At 44.1% G+C, this 23,949-nt stretch overlaps 1 protein-coding gene across 1 annotated transcript in view; it reads right to left on the minus strand.

Moving 5' to 3' along the window:
- The window catches only part of LOC120565714 (cadherin-2-like), a 111,794-nt gene that overhangs the window by 78,611 nt on the left and 9,234 nt on the right, over positions 1-23,949 (minus strand). The gene's annotated exons all lie outside the window — the stretch shown is intronic.

Genomic DNA, 23,949 nt, shown 5'->3' on the forward strand with positions numbered 1-23,949 from the left:
AGTGGTAAATGAGAACAGATTTAAAAAAATATGATAAAAAATAAAGCTCAGGGGTTGTGAGAATAAAAAAAATAAAATAAAAAAATGTCTGCAACACAAAATGACTTTAATCTTTGAAAGAACATTTTGACTTCCTCAGACCTCTAAAAAGTACTGAAATAAAGCCAACCCAGAAGCAAAGTTTACTCGCTGGCTAACTGTTGACAACTGGTAGACATCCAGTAGCTGTGCTGAAGAGCAGCAAGTGCACGTTGCTTCCATTTATAAGCCGGAAAAAAGGTAGAAAGACCATTGCATGAGTGTGTCCTGCTGACAGCTGAATATGCAGAGTAAGAAAACACCCCCGGTGCTTGCAGTGTGCGCCGCTGACAGTGAACGCTGCACATTCACCGATGCTGTACAGCACTTTAGGAATCTGAAAGGAAATAAGTTTACACAAGTATGCAATGTGGCTGGTACTGTATATTCTGCTGATGAAGACTCAGCCCACACACTCTGAGTAAAAGTATGCTATAAATATAGACAGGGACAAAAAGAGTCAACCTCATCTTTACAGCCACCTAACATCACTAACATGCATTTAAGACCTCTGCACACGCCGTCTCCGTGCGTCTATTGGAGGCTATTTCTATGTTCCCAGCTATAGTTTTCCTTTAATGGCAGGTTATGAGACACACTTTATGAGTCAACTTGAGACTGTAGGACTGAGGATTTAGGGTAAACATTTGAGTGACTGCAAGGAAGTAATTATGACACATACAATCTGGAGGCCAAGATTAGAGTCCGCCTGTAGCTTTGTTTGTCTGTATGTGAAGAGCAGACTAAACTCAAAACGACAGGACGGCACACTATAGACACCCACAGCTAATCCTCAGAGGACAGCTGTCGCCCTGACCTGATTGATCTGACGCACACACACACACACACACACACACACACACACACACACACACACACACACACACACACACACCACACACACACACACACACACACACACACACACACACAGACTTCACACAAACAACACGGGTGCCATATACCACACAAGCCCCCACGAACAGCGGCAGGCTTTCAAACAACCATGAGCTTAGCGGCCAACGATGGACCTGCAACGTCTGGTAACCCTCTGGCCCAAAAAAGACTTTTCCTATAGACTTTACATGCGAATGACACGTCTAAATATCAATGTGTTACATCTCCTTGGTTCTCTTAATACATCTGTGGGTTTATTGTCATAAGCATTGTGCCTCTTGGACAATTTAGAAATCTGGTTCTAAACCTGCAAACTTCTACATGATGGTATTTTTTTTTGCATCCCTATTATCCTAATTGATTTATCAAATCTTTTACCAATTCTTTATTTCTTACTGTACTTGTTGTTCTGTATTTGTCTCGATGATTTTGAAAATGAGGGTCGCCCCTCAATGATGTCTCGAGTATAAATAAAGGTTGAGTGAATTTAAATGATGGTGGAACAGCGAAAACCCAATGTTTGACGTTAGTGAATATTTTTTATGGCGAGTTTTCCACGAATACTTGTTGTATCCACCAGAGACAAGCTCATGAACGTGCGCTGTTGCTACAACAGACTGATCTCATTAAGTGGCGTATGTATGACACGCCAATTGGTATGCCATTTTGGCGCGTTATCAAGACGCATAATCGCTTTTTAGCGTGTATATCAATGTGGTTTGGCCTCCGTTGACCTACATTACGTGTGAATTATCGCCGTAGCGAGTAGTATGAAAGGACGGAAGTCCGCGGAGGGAGGTTGCTTGGGGTGGCGGATGGGTAAAACGCAGGACTTTCACCACGCGCGCGTGACGTTGATCTCGCGATAGCACGGCAAGATCTCGCGATAACATGCCACGTGGCGACACCATGTGGTGTGTATGTTTACATCCGCTGTATACACCGGAGACATACACATGGAAAGCTCAAAATGCGTACAGATAACACGCCATTTGGCTTTAGGAAAGTAGTGAGTATGTTTACGCAAAGTCATGATGCCATGTTGGCTACGACAACTCAAACAAACTGCCACTAGTGCGCATGTCCATCATGACTCCATGGGCCGTAGGGCTTTGCAATTCATTGAATTTCGATTTCGGCTCCCAAAAATCACCAAAATAGTACAGTCGAGAAAAAAACGAGTATTTTGCCATGTTCGGTTTTGCAAGAACTCTCTTATTTTGTCTTGTGTTCTGAATGATACGTGCGAGCGCACCTCCCGAAGCCATAAACTCTCTCAGCCCATACAGTCAGGGAGGCAAGTTGTGTGTATATCATCCGCTGGAATTTAAAAACTCAGCGCGAGTAAAGATGGCAGAAGGAGGGCAGCCACAGCAGCGTTTGGTGAGCAAAAAAAGGCAAAACCAACTCCGTTGTCTGGGAACAGCTTGGCTTTGAGGAATCCGACGACAGGACGTCATCACTCGCGAAGTCATGAAAACCAAATAAACAACAGCGCGGTGTACAGCCTCGGGGGCTCATTTACCATGAAAACCGGGTGAAATATATGACAGCTACAGTCGCTTAGAAAATAGCGTCATGGGCACAGACTGATGAATTTACCGTTTATCAGACCCCAGATCATGAGACAAGGGAGCTAACGTTAGCTAACCCTGCGGTCCCTCTGCCTTTGACAGAATTTCGTTTTATTGTATAACTGTATGTAAAATGAGCGATGATGTTAAATGACCTGTTTCACCTAATGTTATTCTAAGGTACCGTCTAAGTGCTGGATTTTTCCTTAGCGGAGGTTAGCTAGCAAATAAGCCCACCGACAGCGACGTTATTGTTCATATTGTGGCACAATGTTTAGTAATAACAGGAATAGTGGTCATAGTGAGTGAAAATGTGATGTGAGATGCCCGTCATACTATGTATCTGGAATCGTTCATTAGCTGTGTAACATGTCATCACGGTCTCACGGCAGTTTGTGAAATGGTCGCGTTATTTTTAATCTATCCATTCGTGTACATGGACACGTTTATCTAATTTTTTTTAGTGGTGGTCAGCACGTAATGGGAAGCATTTATACGAAGGTTGGAGGAAAAGGACATGTCACACGCCAGGACACGATCCGCGGTCTCTGGGGGACGCGGGACAACAACAGGACGGTTGGGTTTAGGAAAAGAAGAACTGGGAAAGGCAACTTCACATGCGGGCCACGATCCGCGGTCTCTGGGGGACGCGCGACAACAACGGGACTGTTGGGTTTAGGAAAAGAAGAACGGGGAAATTAAACGTCACACGCGGGACACGATCCCCGGTCTCCGTGGTGAAAGTCCTGTGTTGTTTGACCCATCCACCACCCCCGACCAACCTCCCTATGCGGATTTTCGGCATTTCATTCTACTCGCTACCGTAGTCGTGCTGTGATCACGAAAGATGCTTCCCATTGAAATACATTAGTTTAAAAAACGTGTTGACCACCACGGAAAAAAAAAACTGTGATAAACGTGTCCGTGTACACGAATCAATAGATTAAATAACGTGACCATTTCACGAACTGCAGTGAGACTGGGTTGAACATTTATGTTTGACATCTTTAAAGCTGAACCGACTCCCAGTAGCAAAACAGATTTTATTCTGATTCAAAGACTCTTTCTGTGAGAGAAAGGACACTAACATTAGATATACTGTATGATGCTTTTTAGAAACAATTGCAAATAACCCCAAACCCCCAGCTTCATGCACCACTGAACAGCTCTCATGTATCACTGGAATGACTGGGGGTCCAGTTCTCTTAATACATCCATTTTACCACACACTTGGATGATGGATGTAATGGATGCTGCCTTTACACTTGCATTATCTTAAAACCAACAACTCCCCACCAGTCTCCTCCTCCTCCTCCTCCTCCTCACGCACAATCCCATAATCCTCCCTGATCCAGGCCTTGCTCCAGAGACGGCACCACACCTCGCTGCTCTGGACACTGGGACAAAATATTTGGGTATTTGATACTTTGTGCAGCACTTAAACCTCCACCAGCGAGAATCGATGCATCACATCAAATCAAAGCAATGCGTCTGCTTTAAGCTTTCAGGGGTGGATCACATCCCTATGGTTCTTAAATACAACCACAAAGTTAGACACCAATTACACATATAGAACCAAAGATGAAGACACATCAGTTGTGACAAAGAATATACTAATTAGGAGCAGTGGGCAGCCATAGTCTGGTGCCCAGGGACCGTCTCCAGTTATAATGCTAGTGCCTACAGTATGTCAAAGGCAACGGCAGGAGTTCCTAGAATGCATGTCTTTATGGTGGGAGGAAACCGGAGCACACGGAGGAAACCAACGCAAACACGGGGAAGAACATGCACACTCTGCGTATCTTTTTGTTCATCATTATTTAACCCATTTTGCTCCGTGGGGCGCATTGGCCATTCATGAATCTCTCCATCTGGTTCGACAGTTGGGTGGTCTTCCCTGCTTCCTTCCAGGAAGATGCTGTTTCTTTGAGTTCTGCCTCCACAGACCCTCTCCAGCTGTCCCTGGCTCTTCCTGGCTTTATTCTTTTTCCTTTGTGGGTTCCAGGTTAAGGCATGTCTGGTCGTGCTGGAGGGAGGTTTTCTCAGGGCATCCCCAATCCAGCCCCATTTCCATTTTCCCAAATTGAAATTGTGAGCAATATTCCCATGCACATGTGCTTGGGAATATTGCTCACATTAATTAGAATCAATTAATCAATGTGTGTGTGTGTGTGTGTGTGTGTGTGTGTGTGTGTGTGTGTGTGGTGTTTTTGGAGTCTAAGGCGGGACATTGACTAGGATGATGGCAGCAGAGCCCTAATAGATCGTAACAGGCCCTACTGATTATATTAAACCACTTTTAGACAGAAACACACACACAAACACACACACACACACACACACACACACACACACACACAGACAGACAGACCGTGTTCACAGTTCTCTCGGGTTTACAAGGGAGCACACAATGCATTACACACACGTGGGTAAATGGTATTATGAGGCTACGGGCCAGACAGCGGCTGTCAGTCACGACAGAGAGACGGCGAGAGAGAGACACAGAGAGAGAGGGAGGTAGGGAGGGAGAGGGAGAGACACACAGATAGAGAGACAGAGACATAGAGAGAGAGAGACAGAGACACAGAGAGACAGAGACAGAGCTGTCTGAGTTTAAACACATCGAGACCAAAATACAGCCATCAGAAAGGACTGATTGAGTTTGTCTCCTCCTGTTCCCCTCTATGTCTCCAATACACTCCACCACATTAAGCCATACCACTAAGTGCTTATGACGTTTAGGTGAGTCCACTACTGCAGCGTTATCATGGGGCATGTCAAGTGTAATCTAGTCTGGATCAACACAAGTTCATTTCCAGGTTAAAGCCCGACAGCCACACGCTGGCTGTCAAGATTTATCCCTCACCTTCCGCTCTCTCTGAGTGTTGCCGTTCTCCAACTCTGCTCTCTTTGGGAAACAACAAACTACACGCTGAAAATGTCAAGTTTTGAAGAAAATGTGGATGGTGCAACAAGACAGGCCCGCTTGGTTCTTTCGGGGAATGATTGTAAAGATTTACAAAGAATATGTTTAGGGCATTTCCTCTCTAACTGGGACGTTTTGGGAGCGATTTGTGGGATTGCTGTGGACGAAATACACACGGAGATAGACTGGTAAGAACTAATGATGTTTAAAGTGCCCATATTATGAAAAGCTTCACTTTATCTGGGATTTGGGGTGTTATTTTGTGTCTCTGGTGCTTCCACACGCATACAAACTTGGAAGAAAAAAAAACACCCATGCTATTTCAGTGAGATACGGGTTTCTGAATGTATCCTGCCTTCAGTCTCAGGGTGAGCTGGTCAAAATCGGCAGGGCCGTCTACATCATCGGCTGAAACATTTGAATTTGAGCCTCAGGTTCTGCAGGAGGCTCCCCTCCTTCTTCAGGATCCGATTCTGGTTCGAACATGTATGGTTGAACTGCTGCCGCCACGTTCGTAACTTTCACACGTAGTTCTATCTAGTCACGTTAGTCTACACTCTCCCCGTTACTAATGTCTGTGCCCAAGCACTGACTAAGTGAGTATCTACTGCGCACTCCCAACAAAGATGGGACAGAAGTGCGATGCCTCACTCTGTAGCTGAAACAGAGAGCTCAACACACAGGGTGAAAAGAGGAGCTGCAGCAATGTGCAGTACAACAAAAATGTGGTGTTTTTTTGAAAATTAAACCACGTAAACCTTAGGGGTGGGGGAAAAAAATCGACACAGCATAGTATCGCGATATTTTTCATGGCAATACTGTATCGATACATAGATGCCAAGTATCGATCTTTTACGATATATGTGTTGGTCAGTCTGTCTGCTTGACAATCCCATTTTGCAGGGACATCATTTGAAATTGGGAAAAATTTGAAGTTGGAAAAAAGGTTATATATTGCAATATATTGCAGAATATTGCAATATGTTTAAAATCGCAATAATATCATATCGTGACATAGGTATCGTGATGATATCGTATCGTGAGGCCTCTGGTGATTCCCACCCCTAGTAAGCCTATTCTGGTACCACCTCTAAATACAATTATGAAACTGAAAATGAGCATAATATGATTACTTTAACCATGTATCCAGCTCATTTAAATAGCTCACGTTACTGTATTGTGTCAACAGTTTACTTTATTTAATATTTGATGTGGTATTTTCTTTTGCGGGGTGCAAATGTTCCACCAAAACAAGTTCCTTCCTGAGAATGCGTCTGGAGCCCAAGACCATTGTGATTGGTTTAAAGAAATGCAAACAACCCGGAGCAATTTTTTCCTCCTATCCCAGAATGCATCTGTGGTGTAACCAGACGTTACAAGATAGGTCTGGCAAGTGTAATCTTAAGCAAAACCAACCTTTCCCTTAAAGTTCATTCCTTTACACAAACATGTTTTTCATTTAAAAAAAGAAGACAGTCGTCAAATGTTGAATCTAGTCTAAACCCAAAGAGACATACATGACAAGATACCTGCACGCTTAGCCTCCATTTCAGAGTGCACTTCAAAGCTGCATTATGCAGGAGAAAATAAAGAGAAATATAATTTAAACATATCACACAACACTTGCTGTCTGCAGACAGATTGGGATTGGCTGCATAAACACACGTTAGTAATTCTGGCAGGAGGAAATGTATGTATGAATACCGCATTCTGTGAAGTTCACTGTCAGAGCAGCTGTTGTCTGCAGGAAGAACTTCTCTGACTAGCACGTCTGAATCTGCCGTGGATCTATGTCTGACACAGCGGTCGGGGGAAGCTGTTCTGGACCTGATAACTGCTGCTGGGCATCACCTGAGATTCCTGGTGTGGAGATGCGATGGAGCAGAGCTGTAAGCAGCAGAGTGTCGGCAGCTTTTAAGCGACACGGGCGCTAGACGGGAAATTGACAACCGCTTCAGTCTTAAACTAGCAAAGACACTTGCATTGGGCGTCGGGCGTTGGGCGTTGTGCATTGGGCGTTGGGCGTTGGGCTTTGCGCTGCACCGGTTGCAAGATAGGGCTCATAGTCTACTTGTGCTTTGTTGGGGGGTTAAAGAATACAACAGGATTTCACACAAAACGGGCTGTTTCAATGACACCCCCCACGTTGGCAGACACCAGCTCAGCGTTTATCAGAATCCTCCCCTCCTGATTCGTCACAAAGCTTGAAGACCGAAGCCTCGTCTCCGCCCTGTGCAGCTGGATCTTCCACTTCCTGACCTGGCAGACCTCAATCCTGCTCCCCATCAACACAGGACCCTCTTGCATTCTCTCGGTAATTGCGATAAGAGTTTCCAGTTGCTTACACTGCATCATGTCATTTGACCTGCTGGTGGCACTACAAAAGAAAAAGTCTGAGGATCAACAAAGACGTGAGGATTCTTTCTCTGGGGATCACGAATTTCTGCACAAAGCGTCATGGCAGTCTGTCCGATATTTGTCAAGATATTTTCAGTCCAGACCAAACTGATGGAGCGAGAAACAGTGCCATGCCAAGAGCCACGGCGCTAGTGTGCGCATCCTAACGCTGAGGTACCCACACAACCCTGAGCTCCACACGCACGCACAGTCACACACACACACACACACACACACACACACATTCATTAGTCAGATGTGAGGTTAGGCATGCAGCCATCATTCATTTGCTGAAACAGAAAATGGCTGAGAGACAGACATGGAGAGGGAAGCAGAGGAAGACAAATGGGAGGACTGGATTTAGAGGAACATGAACAACCACAAGTGGAAGAGCACCCGTGGGAGTACGCACTTACTTACACACACGCACACACACACACACACACACACACACACACACACATACACAGTGCACACATTCCAGCCATATCTGTGGAGCTGAGAGTGGCACTGCCTGGTTTTTGTCAGTTCAACATACAGACGTTATAATGAGAACCAGACCCGGGATCTCCACGCACACACACACACACACACACACACAAATACAGTACATAAATAGTTTTGGAAAAAGTGGGCCTCTTTCCGTCTGCACTGTGTGGTGTCTGTGGTCCATGACTGTCTCTAGCTGGCTTTTCAGCATTTTTCTGCGAGTTATGATGAATAGAATTCAAAAGGATGATCTGGTTTTCTGAACGTCAGAAACCATTTATCATTTATATCCTTGAGGAAATCTGTTAATGCATGGCATTTGTCAAGCAGATTATGACACAGACATGGTTTAGGCTCATGGGGGAAAGAAAAAAAAAAAAAAGTTACAGAGTAGCTATGTACTGGGAAATGTATGATCTGCAGAAATGTCATGTGCAGGACTTTTTAGATTAGAACACCACGGGGATTGTTAAAGCTCTGTAGGGGGTCATTCTCTGACCTCTTTCAAAATACACATGTACGCAGTCATTGGACCCACTGTTAACAGACAAATATGTATCAGTGCAGCTTCAAATAGTTCCAAGATTAATACTGATCCGCAGTTATTATGACACATTCCTTGCAGAAATATTTCCTGTAGCTTTAAAAGGTGCAGTAAGCGATGCTGCGCAAATTTTTTTTTGATATTTGAACTCAACTGCCAAACAAATACAACCCCCTTCAGAAGTTCCGCACCCCCAGATTCAGGGACAGATAACTACTGGCCGGCCGCACATGCTGTGTGTGTGCATGTGTTGCGTGTGTGTGTGTGTGTATATGGCAATTAAAGGACAATTCCGGTCATGACCAGTCGAACGACAACCGCCGTGCTTGAGCTGTGTTACTGGTTACCGGTTTCCTCGGCGTTCATCGTTCGACTGGTCATGGTTTTCCCAAGATGGCGCCCGCTTGTATACGTGAGCGCTACTGTCTTTATAATCTATCATTTTAATAAACTGACTGTACACTTAGAAAGTTCTCAATTCTTTGGTTTATATGGAAGCGTGGTACTATTTTGAGCCTTGTTAGCGGTATAGAAACTTACTTTACCCTCTACCCCGACTAGCGTTATAAGCTAATTAGCGGTTTGGGCTAAAACTGGCCACATTCGATTAGCATGAAAACATATCCCAGAGAACGGTCGACTCGGTACCCATGTGTTATTAACCCCTAGGTTCATTTTGCGACGGAATTGTCCTTTAAGCCTCAGTCTCTGACTGACCTCTTTTTACAATTAAATGTTTTCAACTAGCATCTTAGCCTCCCTTCGCCCCGCATTTTAACAGATCAACATCCACTTCCATCTTCACATGCATTCACCTCTGTACTTCAGCCTGAACACACAGTTACAGCACAGGCCGAGCGTTTGCAGGTTGGTACAGGCAGATGGTGGGACTAAAAGACAGATGGCAACACGACTTCCAACAGCTTCATGCTCTTTGAGTGGGCAGAAGAAACCTCCACCGCGGTCTCATTTGTTCAACTTCCTCACAGTTTATCTGACAGTGGTGCGCTGATGTTAAAATGATAAGCCCAACAACAACTTCAAAAACGAGCTCAACGGTTGCATGGTAGTCTCGCATTGCCAGGCCGTCCTCCACAGCACTGCAAAGGAGGGTCTGGCTAGTCCACACAGCATTCTGGGATGGGGGGAGAAAAACGTGCTCTGGCTCATTGGCATTTCTTTTAACCAATCACAATCGTCCGTTGCCCCAGATGGAGCCACGGCGCCGCTGCAAAATAGCCTCGGGAAGGAACTTGTTTTGGTGGAACATGTGTACGTTCTAGGGCTGCTCCCTCTTAGTCGATTAGTCGACTAATCGGTCGTTTTGGTCTTAGTCAACTTAGATTTCTTTAGTCGATTATTTATGTTTTATGCTTTTTTCATGCTGAATGACTTATTTCTCTGGTAAACACAAGAATTAAAGTGGTGCTTTTGCATGACTCTTTGTGGAGGAACTCAGATTTACAGATCTGTCGATTAAATCAACTAATCGATTAGTCGATACAATTGAATGAGTGTTAGTCGACTCGAATTTCTTCAATTGAGCACAGCCCTAGTACATTCAAAAGTTGTTTTAGTCGTGCAACAGAAAACTCAGATTGGACAGATAGTCTAGCTAGCTGTCTGGATTTACCCTGCAGAGATCTGAGGAGCAGTTAACCGTAGTCCTCAGAAATCCACCGGAGTTTAGAACACCAACACAAAAAAAGAGGAAGGGGACTGACATCCTCATCCTCCTCGACCTGAGTGCAGCCTTCGATACTGTGAGCCATAACATCCTGCTCACCAGACTCAAAGACCTCGGTATCGACGGTACTGCACTCAGCTGGCTCCACTCCTACCTTTCCAACAGATCCCATTTCATCTCTCTCCACAACCACACCTCTGCCACAGCCACAGTCACTCAAGGTGTTCCCCAAGGCTCCGTACTTGGCCCCCTCCTCTTCATCATCTACATCCTCCCTCTTGGTCAGATACTCCGCCACTTCAACCTGGACTTCCACTGCTATGCTGACGACACCCAGATCTACCTCAGCACCAAATCCCCCCACAATCCTCCCCTCTCCCACATCAACTCCTGTCTGTCAGCTATTAAAACCTGGATGCAACACAACTTCCTCAAACTCAACAGCGACAAAACAGAATTCCTTCTGATCGGCTCCAAATCAACACTCAGCAAAACCAATAACCCCACTCTCACCATCGACGGCACCATTGTCTCCCCATCTCCCCAGGCCCGCAACCTTGGCGTTATCTTTGATTCCACCCTCTCCCTTGAGCCTCACATCCGTCAAGTCATTAAAACCTCCTTCTTTCACCTCCGCAACATCGCCAAAATCAGACCCTCTCTCACACCCCCCGCTGCTGAAAGACTCATTCACGCCTTCATCTCCTCCCGACTGGACTACTGCAACTCACTTCTCCTCGGCATCAGCTCTACCAACATCAACCGACTCCAAATGGTCCAGAACTCAGCCGCCCGCCTCATTACCTGCTCCAAATCCTGGCACCACATCACTCCAGTCCTAAAACAACTCCACTGGCTTCCCATTTCCCACCGGATCACCTACAAAATCCTGGTCCTCACCTATAAAGCCCTCCACCATCTGGCCCCCTCATACCTCACTGACCTCCTCTCCCCTTACCAAACCTCACGGTCCCTCAGATCCACCTCAGCCGGTCTCCTCTCCATCCAAAAGTCCAACCTGCGCTGTTTTGGGGACAGAGCCTTCTCCAGAGCAGCTCCCAGGCTCTGGAACTCCCTCCCCCAAGAGATCCGCACCTCTGAGTCCCTCACCATCTTCCAGTCCCGCCTCAAGACCCATCTCTTCACCTCAGCCTACCCATAGTCCACCTGCCCCCCTCCCTTTTTCATCTGTATCTTGTTTTGTTCTACTTGTTTTGTTTGCTCGTTTTGTTTTGTTATGTTTTTATAATCTGCCCTGTAAAGCGACTTTGAGTCCATGAAAAGCGCTATATAAATTCAATTTATTATTATTATTATTATTATCCGGCCCCGAAAAAGAGGGACATCTGGTGGAATTTCCGGGAGCATCTGAACAAATGAAATGTCGTCGATATAGGCTAGTGGCATGGTAACAACACTCCTGCTACACACACACACACACACACACACACACACACACACACACACACACACACACACACACACACACACACACACCCCTGCTTCACTGACCTCTCAGTCACTCCCCACACTGCGGCTTTTAACAGTCAGGTTCAGCCAAGGAAACCAGGAGAGAGACATTTTTTCATTTAGACCTGGACTCTGTAATTTCATCATGCTTTGGCAGGACTCGTTAATCTTCACATTCGAGCTGCTATATCAATCTCTCACCCCCATCATACGAACATGAATTAAGAAACAGTGAAGTGTTGAGCATGAAAACAAAAGTTGGGATGCCAGTAATTCCTGGCTGCTGGCCCGTATTTACAGCCTGTGCATTCCAGCGGTCCAGCTCGACGCCACAGGGAAGAAACACTCACTGAGGAGAATATTCTAGTCCCCAAAGAAAAAAACACTCCTCCTCATATACCAGCTCCTGTGATGTCAGTGATATTTGATCACTGTCGTGGTAATTGTCATCACGGAGATGAATTTAACAACAAGAGGATCGTCTTTCAAGAGTTTTTTTTTTTTTTTTTTAGATATTCAGTCGATCGTTTGCAGATGGATCTCCGAGCTTGTCAGGCTGAGAGAAACAGAAAAAAGTTCACCAATCATACTGTATTTGCGCAAACAATCTTCTCTGAGACACAGTTAGACGCACATCTGAACAGGGAGTGGTGGATTTTTGCAAATCACACTACAGGCTGTAGGTGGTGCCAGAGGAGCCGGATCTTTTTTTAAATTACCTACTTCATGTAGTTCTACTGGAACATAGGGTCAGTTTCAGCAAATATGACAGAAAGTTAGTTTGATAAGTCGACACAACGCTTAACAAGCTGACAGCTTAGGTTAAGCGGTGTAAAGTGTGACTGTATTTCCCTGTAGAGGATTCCAACACCGGGACCTAACAGTCTGACTGCAGCTGTGGTGCATTTCAAGTTATTGTAAAATACCCTTCTCCCATCTGGTGCTTGTTTTTGTCATTTAACAGCAATTTACTGGTGAAATAAGTCATTGTTATAAGTTATTGTTATTACATTATTAATCAATCATTGAATTTTGACCATATGGCCTTAGCAATAAACAAGCTGTTCTTTAATGTCGCCAACTGTCATTTTTTGCTCCTTTTTTAATATATATTTTTTATTATATTACATACATTATAAATATATTTTATATATATATATATATATATCTCTAAATCAACATTATTTCTAGAAAAGGTTTGACGGCTTTTATCCCTACTGCCCACCACCTCACTGGAAGTCAGGATACTTTGATAATTAGGGGACAGAAGAACTGACCTCCATCCTGCCATCCTTAAAATGAAATGAAAAATGTACCTTGGAGGGGTACACATAGAGTACTTTCTACTACAAAATGTACGTAACAAACTACAAAACATTAGACGCAGAAGGGGAAAAATACATAGGAGCAATGAACATCCCATTGCTAAGATGTTAATAAGGCCCTACGAGAAACAAAAAAAGAAGAGCAAGAGCAGGAGTCAATACAGAGGGGGAAAAAAAAGAGTGGGACTGATTCAGAGAGAGAGAGAGAGAGAGAGAGAGAGAGAGAGAGAGCTCTCATTTTGTATCTCTGCAAGGGGAGACAGTGATATATGAGGCTGGAATAAAGTAGGGCAATCCTCTGCATGAAAAGAGAAGAGAAAGAAATGGGAAAAGAAAGGGAGAAAAAGAAGAAAAAGAGGGGGATTTAGAGGGAGGATGTGGGGAGATGAATGTGGTCAGTGTCTGCTGGCTCGTGGGATGGGGGTTTCCACGGCAGTGTATGGCAGCGCAGACCAGCAGCCGGCTGCAGGAGGCCGCAGCGCTGACTCACACACACTGCCTCAATGGGAAGGATGGATGGGAAACGGGGAAGGTCAGAGCCGTCAGCCCTGCTGCGCTCCACAGGAAGTACAGGACAGTCACTGACCTCTGTCTTACTACACACACACACACAAACATACTGTACACAAATGCAACCACAGCATAAGCAAATATGCACACTGTAAAAAACAACACACACTACAGCGATAAGCACGCACACACACACACACACACACACCCAGGATGACAAACAGGAAGAGGACCCACACAAACACCTCCGTCATGGCTATAAAAGCACACCAAAACCACCACATCTATTTCTCACATTTCTCTATTTCATTACACACACACACACACACACACACACACACACACACACACACACACACACACACACACACACACACACACACACACACACACACACACACACACACACACACAGTGGGACAGTCCAGTGACTGGCAGCAGCTGAATCAACTTTCCATTCCTCTGTATTTTTGTTCCTTTCCACAGAACTGGAGTCAGTTTCCAGTAAGTGTTGAATAATTTGACTTCAATAGAGTGGTCAATCTTCCTCTATAGTACAATTTGAATTTCATTCTTTTATTTTTCAAATGTTCTGCCTATTTTTGATATACATTACTCAGGCTTATGCATTGCCAATGCCACTATCAGCATGTGGTTGTTATTACACGTTCTGTCCATTAGAGGGACTTCAAACTTTAGCCTCGAAGGAGACGTGTAGTTCCATTTTTTGAGAGGGGCACGTCAGGCTACGGCGTATCTCCACGTACCTAAGTACGTACCCACGGCGTCGGTTTAACACAGAAGCATACACTGGCCTTGATGTAATGCCAAATTAAGCTTAGTGAACTATTTTCTTCATTTTCTGAGCCCATGAGATGGCTCTCTGTTCAACAATGTGTTGAAAGCCCACTGAATTGCCATTCCTTGAGCTTTTTCTTACTTATTTTATTATATTTATTTGTAAAGGGACCGGTATGTAGCATTGATCAATGCCACACACCACAGCATTTATAGCCTAAGCTAATTTGCAATGCACGTCCCTAGATGGACCCTTTAAACCAAGAGCGCCTAGTGGAGCCCACTAAAATAAAGAAAAAGTTCACTAAGGCTACGTTCAGACTGCAGGCAAAAGTGTCCAAAGTCTGATTTTTTTTTGGGGGGGGGGGGTCATGTGACCAGGTCAGACTTTGGGTCGATAAAACCCCATGGCGCAATGACAGTGAGGGCTGGCGCGTGCCGGCTGAGGTGGGATCCCTCACCGTCGGGGGAGGTGGAGCGTGACCGCGTGTGATAGGACCCGAAAGATGGTGATATGCCTGGGCAGTAGAGTCCAAATTTTTCTGACCGAACCAGGCCCGAGCCCGACAGGCATTAAGAAATTTGTGTCCGAGCCCGACACACATACTCATACTAATGACACATGTAGGCTACGTTTTTGTGTGGAAAGCACTCTTTTATTAAGCAACTGTAGGAAGGCATTCGGAAATGTCAACAGATGAGGGCATCAGCGCACACGGGGCAACAAGCGAACATTAATAAGCTGTTAAAATGTTCAGTGTTAACCTTTCCTGATTGCTTCGCTTCCGACTGTGGTCAGAAAACCAGGTGAGACTGGTTACCTCCAGGGCCCACGTTATAACATGAATAACGTCGGGGTTAAAATCCTGTTTCTGGTGAGCACATGAATGAGCTTGGCTTTCAGTCTGGGGTTTATTTCGGACACCGCACACACTGTGTACAAAACTTAAACTTACTCCACCACCTCTGCTCTGGTTGCATACAACACGTCTGCTTCCTCTTTCTCTATCTCTCCTCTGCCCACTTTCCACACACACACACACACACACACACACACACACACACACACACACACACACACACACACACACACACACACACACACACACACACACACACACACACACACACACACACACACAAAATGCTTACTTCCTCCATAACCTCCCTAACTTTAGTGCGTCTGATGTCATTGTTACTGTGCTTTTGCGCATGCGGGGCAGTTCGAAACCGCAAACAGCTCACACTGGAATCTGATATAGGCCACATTCTAAAAGATAATGTGAACAGCCAAACAAAAAATCGGATGTGAGCAAAAAATCTGAATTAACACGTTAAGACGTGCGGTGTGAACGTAGCCTAAGCTTGATGAGGCTTCATTTGGTAACAAAACTATAACTAACTGTTTACAACACTTCTGGTATTTGTCTTAAAAGCTTGCGCATGCACACTAATCATATGTGCGAACGAGTAGTGCGCATCCGCAAGCTGGAGACTGGGAAGTTCTGAGCATACGACGCATAAAACGAGACTTAGATCATACTGCACGAGTTGTGCGATTTTGTAAATTATGTTTCGATATAGTTCAGTTCTGTTAAACGTGGACCCCCATCGACTTAATTCATCAAGACTTTTCTCCAGTTTTTGATTCTCCGTTCACCGTGGAGTCACGCAACAAAAACCTTCATGAATTCAAGGCAACACTTGGTGAGTAATTGATATACAAAAACGGTCATTTTGAGCGTGAAGTGTGTCTTTGAATCAGGAACTTTCCGTAATAGTAATAAAAGCTTGATGCTGGTATAATTGGATTGGGCCTGATCTAGGGAATATTTGATGGATCACGACTGGCTAAATATAAAACCCGGATCTGTTTCCAGTTCCACAGTTTGTTCAAAGACTAAGACAGATTTTAGGAACTTTGCTGTGTTGTTGGTTAACTAACATCTATGCATGTATGTTGTATGTCTGTATGTGTGTTTGTAATGGTAATGGCAGCAGCATGGGGGGTTGGCCCAAGCCAAAATGTTCACATTGTGGAACAATAGTGTTTATCTTATCTTATCAGATTAAGAGAGGACTTTGGAGTGTGGATGAACTCTTACAAAACCCTCCAAAAAGCTGGAAGAGAGTGTTGAGAATAACGGACTGTGTCAAATATCTACTCTCATGCTACTTCCTGCTTCCTCCGACCGTCGGCTGGTCTCCACCTCTAACCTCCTTTCCTTTACAACCCATCCCCCAGACACTCTTGTCTCTCTGTCTGTCTATAATTATGTATCTCCCCTCTATCCTCTCATTAATAATTCAGTCTTCCTCTGCTCCAATTAAATAATTAACAGCGCCCAGGGCCATCAGATTGTAACCCAGCAGACCCTGGCTCAATGAGTCCCTTACATCCTGCTCCAGAAAGAGCGACAGTATCTAAATACATCATCAAATCCTACTAACTTTTTGTCATTATGGAGAGAAAATACAAAAGTCCTATTTCATTTGAAAACATATATTACTAACAAATAAGACCAAAATGCTAGTTTTTTCGGAACGGTCTAATAATTGACCTCTTTTCTGATAGCTGGCCCTTTTTCCATTCAAATCAGGCAAAGTTTCAGCCAATGGTTTAACACTGATCTGAATCAATGCTCCTGAGATATAGCTACAAATGCAATGCTGATTTAACATGTTCACAAGCTTTTCTTCTGAGATAGCCCAGTTTATCACCTAATAGGAAAAAACAAAATCTAACTAATGAGTATATAACTAGTTACTGTAGGTTTAAGTTTAGTCTGGCATTAAAACTATAGAAAAGCAGGTTTTTTTTTTTACTTCTATGTTATCATGTTGCATATCTGTATATTACTTGCTAGCATGAGAGCTGATGGGCTAACAGGACTCCTAACAAAATAACTACTGGTTTGCATGACTGAGGCTAGTGTGACTAAAGAGCTACTCTAAAAGGCAAATGGACTAATGCTAACGTTAGAACTGAAAACTCTGACATCACGCACAGCACAGTAACTGTTTTGGAATATTTTAATTAGTACTTGTAAAGTGTCAACTCAACCATGCAAGTAGCAAGATATACTTAGAGAAGACTATTATTTGCCAGGACACCTTGTTATGAATGTGTGGCTTCATATGGGCGGACCAACACTTCGGAAGTTCAGTTGCTGTAAACCACGACACACAAATCTTTCTTTCCGCGTCTCCCCAGTAGCCTGGCTGCATATGATGATTATACTTTAGATAAACAACACGGCCACTTTCACCCACGCAAACACACACACACACACACACACACAAGCATCACCACAGACAACACACCGAAACACTCTCTTGTTTCCCTTGCCGCTCTGTCAGCTTCGGTCACTGTTGCCTTGTTACATTCTCAGAGCTCATACAATTCCACAAAGGAAAGCCAACATGTGAACACACACACACACACACACACACACACACACACACACACACACACACACACACACACACACACACACACACACACACACACACACACACACACACACACACACACACACACCTTCTCAGCACTGAGTTATTGTAGGGTTTTGCCTGTACATTGTTAACTGGCACTAAGAATACTAACTGTTAAACAGTTTTAAAATATCCTAATAAAATGTAAAATAAAAGTAATTTAAAGTGTGTGGCATATTTATAAAAATAAAGACTATACAATCTATTTCTTAAACACAACTAATGCCGGTTATTTTGGTACCGTTAGCTTGATCAACAACTGCGTCTCTTCTTTTCACGAGCGACACATGCCACTATATGGATGAGGACTGGCGGTTGAATTGTCCATCCTACAGCTGACAACCCCGCAGCTGAACTAGTGGCGTTTGGGGGGGATGTGGCTGCGTGTGGCTGCATGTGTCCACGGCGATGCACGCAACAGCCTCCAGGACAGGCGCACGGGGACTCCGTTACATGCTTCTCGGTTAGCGGTTAATGATCAGTTAACGAAGGGCGGCTATATCGTTCAGAAAAAGAAAAAAAACTAAATTATCATCTATAATCCATATATTCCTTCAAAATCAAAATCACAAAAATACAGCAAAAAAGTGATTTCATTTTTCATTCCATCAGAGGAAAGTCACTTTCTGACCTTTCTTTCTCCAGACAGCCAAACCCTGCTTCAAATTACAGTTCCACATGTTCACACTGGGAGCTGCCCTGCACAACCACAGGCTTCTTCGGTTACCCTGCAGAGCATCTCAGCAGTAGATGTTTGTACAGGCCAGGGGTTCAAACTGGCAACCTTCCAGTCCAAAAAGCCCTGACGCAACCCTGAACGCTCATCAGAGCAGAGTGAAGTCAGTCGCGGCACACAATCCAACTCAGACACAATGACTACCATTCCCTGATATTAAAAAGCCAGTGACATGCTAATTCACAGAGATCAAGGGGCCTGAGCACTTCCTGTATGGAGAGATGAGCAGAGGCAGCTGCCGGCAGAGACATTTGTGTGGAGATATTGACTATCAACACACACATCTCTCCCAGTGCACACACACACACACACACACACACACACACACACACACACACACACACACACACACACACACACACACACACACACACACACACACACACACACACACACACACACACACACACACACACAACACACACACACACACACACACACGGAGACATGAGCCAGCGGGGAACAAGTTAGAGTCAGACTGAGCTCTGTAGAACACATTTTAAACCATGTCTGAGACCATTTCAGCAAGTTTATCTCCTACTAAACGCCTGTTTAAATTAGTTCAGGATGGTTTCTTAAGACTGTGAAATTACATACAATGGAGAATTCAAAAAGACTGACTTTTGGTGTTCTTTAAAGTGCTCATATTATGCTCATTTTCAGGTTCATACTTGTATTTAGAGGTTATATCAGAAAAGGTTTACATGGTTTAATTTTAAAAAAACACCATATTTTTGTTGTACTGCACACTGCTGCAGCTCCTTTTTTCCACCCTGTGTGTTGAGCTCTCTGTTTTAGCTACAGAGTGAGACATCACACTTCTGTCCCATCTTTGTTGGGACTACTAGCCAGTCAGAAGCAGAGTATGAGGGAGTGCCATGCTAGCAGCTAAGCAAGCATTATAACATGTGTTACAAAGTGACCACATTACCACTCTGAAGTAAAGGCTGGACTACAATAGAGCTGTTTGGAGCAGTTGGTGAACAGTGTTTTCTGTTGGAGATGGTAAGTCCCTTTGGGGTGGACTTTGGGCTTTTTCACTTTGTAAACCTATAATATGCACACACACACAAAAAAATATATATATATATATATATATATATATATATATATATATATATATATATATATAAACCCCCAAAAAAAAAATTTTTTCCCCCCCACCACCCCCCCCCCCCTTTTTCCCCCCCCCCCCCCCCCCCCCCCACACACATGATACCCCCCACTATGTATTTTTACCAAACTAAAATACGCATATTCTGCCCTAATAAAGCAGACCTTACACCAAAGGACTTTTCAAGCGATTCCACTGTCGCAGACTAATACCTCCAATATCTGAATGTAATCCTGAGAGTCTTGCTGGAGTCGGGGCTCTCCCGTCGTCTCCATCGTTTGGTGTAAGGAAGTCATAAAACTCAGTCCCAGTCAGTCTTTCTCCCGTCTGGACATTCAGACAAAATCGAACGTGTTTGATATTATCCTAAGTTTGAAGTATTGGTAGTGAAGTTAAATCATGTGAACATTGTCAACAACCCATGGGTGCGCTCCCTCCGGCACCAAACAGGATGCAGCAAACAGCTAGAGCCAGTGTTGATTATGGTTGCCATGGCACCGCGCTAAGCTAAACGCTAATGAGGTAGAGTTGCTGATATTCAACCCTTGTGAAGTGAGTTATCCAGCGGTAGTCTCCCTCCGGTTACTGGAGACTAGGGCTGCTCCCTCTTAGTGGATTAGTCGACTAATCGGTCGTTTTGGTCTTAGTCAACTTAGATTTCTTTAGTCGATTAGTCATGTTTTATGCTTTTTTTCATGCTGAATGACTTATTTCCAAGAAAAGTACGAGCACATCTCTGGTAAACACAAGAATTAAAGTGGTGCTTTTGCATGACTCTTTGTGGAGAAACTCAGATTTACAGATCAGTCGATTAAATCAACTAATCGATTAGTCGATACAATTGAATGAGTGTTAGTCGACTAAGAATTTCTTCTATCGAGCACAGCCCTACTGGAGACATTCATCTGCATGTACGGCAGAACAGGAAATCTGCAAACTTTGCCTCAAAGCTACATTGTGTAAGAATTTCTCTCATCTAGCGGTGAAATTGTATATGACAACCAACTGAATATTACTTTCTAGCCCCTCCCATTCCGATCATTTTAACTCCTACGGTGGCCGTATTATTCCAAGAAGTACGACTTTGTCCGTTGAGTGTTCCTTCCAGTGTAATAATAGTTATACGTTTTCGTTATTGTGGTACCATTTCGTTGCTAACATCAGCTATCAGGTTCCCAAACGAATGCAAGCTAGTGTTAGTAAAGTATCAGCGTGATCCTCTATCTTCAACAGGCTTTCAAATCTGCCGGCAGATCGAGTAATCTCCCCCTTGCATTCATCACGGCGCCACTGACTGTAAAAGCGCGAAACGCGGAGGTATGTCCCTCTTTGGCTGATGCATTTTAAAGATGGATGCGCAACATGGCAGAATACTACAAGCGACTCGCTCGTATGTATTCTGAATGATTCTGAATGGCAGATTCTATGCAGTGTTTCCTTTAGGATTTTTTTTAGCAGTGGGGGCAGGTCTGTCTGAACAACAACCGTCCTCCCCACATCAACACAACAGTATGTGGAGTTAAACTGGACGGGCCCAATAACCTCTGAATAGTTCTACTTGTTAAATTGCAATGGGAGCCAATGGAGGTGCACTATGTCAGCAGGATCATTTAAAAAGCAACTGCGACTACATTTTTTGTACAGCCCTATTTCTGATACTGTGGTGGCAGAAATTTTGCCACTGCTATGCTTACGAGAATACTTTGGTTAGTTGGTGGAAGCAATTACACGTGAATGAGCACATATTTGTGAAAGAACAAAAGTTTTTTTTGCTAAGAATCAACTCAAAAAACATTACACAATGGAGCTTTAAGTTACCAGCTAATGCTAGCGGTAGCTAGCTAACTTGGTTAATTTTTTCAAAATAAATCTAGTTGTAGTCTTGCAATGTGTGACCCTGCAAGATCCCCAGTCTTTACATATTAGGACATGTCTTTAACTTTAGATGTGAGATGATTGTCTTTAGTTGAGTCTTCCAGTGTATGGTAGGCATAAGGTGCACAGAGACCAAAACCCTGAACAGCAACACTGGGTCCCCACTCCCCCCGTCCCCCTCACGTGGTTGCTCCTTGGAAGCCATGTGGCCAGCTTGGCATGTCCAAGTAGCAGTAGTAGTAGCACACATAGAGCCTTCCTTCAAAAAGAACAAAGGCAGCAGGTCATTCAAATCCAAAGGTTTTCTTCTAAACGAATGCAGGGGTATCCAAAGCAGCGTCGTCACCAATCAGAGAGCAGCGTCTGGTCTACACATGGACACCGTTGACTGATCGGCCTGCTGCTGAGTCCCCGGGGCCCAGTCAATGATGCTGATCACTCTGACACACAGAGCAGTGAGAAATAGCATGCCGATTGATCCTGGTTCCCACGGTAACTCATCACTGCAGAGTACAGTTTGACCTATTTGTCTTTTGAAAAGGCCTGCAGTCATATTACTAACCTCATGTAGATCAAAATCTGCTTCAATATTTCATGAATAGGAACCTACAAAACGTATTCCAGGCACAAAGAGCTGAGTGTTCGATACATTTGAGTGGATGATTTCTTTAGTCTTCTTGTGTTTCAAATAGGGCTGCGCAATTAATCGCGATTTTATCGAAATCGAAATATGAACTAGTGCAATATCCAAATCGCAGGGGTGCGCAATAATAGTTAAAGGCAAAATATGTGGCAAACCATTCTAAAATAAGGTATCGTGGTGCTGCAGAGATAGCGTGGTCCTACCAGACTCTCGTACATTTCTCGCCTCTCTCCATTGACAAGTGTTAACTTCCTTGAAGGCGGGTACTCTGTTGAAGTTTAAAACTATTGGATCTGCCCAGAGCCACTCTGGATCTGCTGTAACCAATCGCTAACGTTTGGTCGTGACGCATGTCATGCGCATGTGCAACAAGAGGGGAGACCGTCAAGGCTTATATTTAGCATTAGCATCACTAGCGTTAGCCTTAGCCAACTCCTTCACCACTAACGGAGCGAGCTGGAAAATCTAACTTTTCCCGAACCCCGTGGGTGGGGGGGGGAGGGCCACAACATCATGGCCACCAACTAAAACTCAGCAAAGATTGTTCTTGCTCTGACTTTAACTTCTGGATATTCGGCAGCGTTGCCACAAACGGACCGAATGGCTTCGCTCGCATCTTTCTCCGCCGGAACTCTAGCGGATGGCCTCAATGTCATCGTTCTCAGCCACTCCCCTCTGTTCACTGATTGGACCGCCAAACATTTGGCTGGAGAAAACCCAAGACTATACCGTGAACCCAGACGGAGTACTGAAGGGAAATGAAAATGTAGTGTAAGTACGTAGGAGGGCGGAGCCAGGCTACTGCAGAGACATCCCCGCCTATAAATCGTATCCTACAGACTAAAGAAAAAGCTAAAAAAAAAATCTAACTTCAATAATTTTTTTATTTTAATTATATTTTTCAATGAAATTGACAATAATGAAACAAAAATGATAATTCCCTCCAATATCTTGAATGATATCGCAATCGCAATATCAGTCAAAATAATCGCAAATAGATATTTTTTTCCTCGTGCAGCCCTAGTTTCAAAGATATGGCCACTCGTAATTGGCCCTGTGTAGTTCCTGATTTTTGCATTCTTGCAAGTAATATTTTCATCGCGACAGTCAACGTTATCGCATATTTTCCTCGCATCGTGCAGACCTGATTCAAACTCATCCAGCGTAGTCTAACCCTCAACTCTGTTGTAGGATTGACATGGTTCTGTTTGTTCATGCTGCAGTGCTAAGCTAACAGGTGACTTGGGAAGTTGCATTTTTAGCAAGGAGCCTCATATTTATATAAGACGTTTCCATCTATTGTGCTTCCACACATTACCACTCAGATTATCTGTGGACAGCTTTCCAGTTTCCTCTGTTTCCTCAGTCGTCGGCTGGAAATAAGTAGGGTA

Source organism: Perca fluviatilis, chromosome 9 (assembly GCF_010015445.1).
Source record: "Perca fluviatilis chromosome 9, GENO_Pfluv_1.0, whole genome shotgun sequence".
Lineage (NCBI taxonomy): Eukaryota > Metazoa > Chordata > Actinopteri > Perciformes > Percidae > Perca > Perca fluviatilis.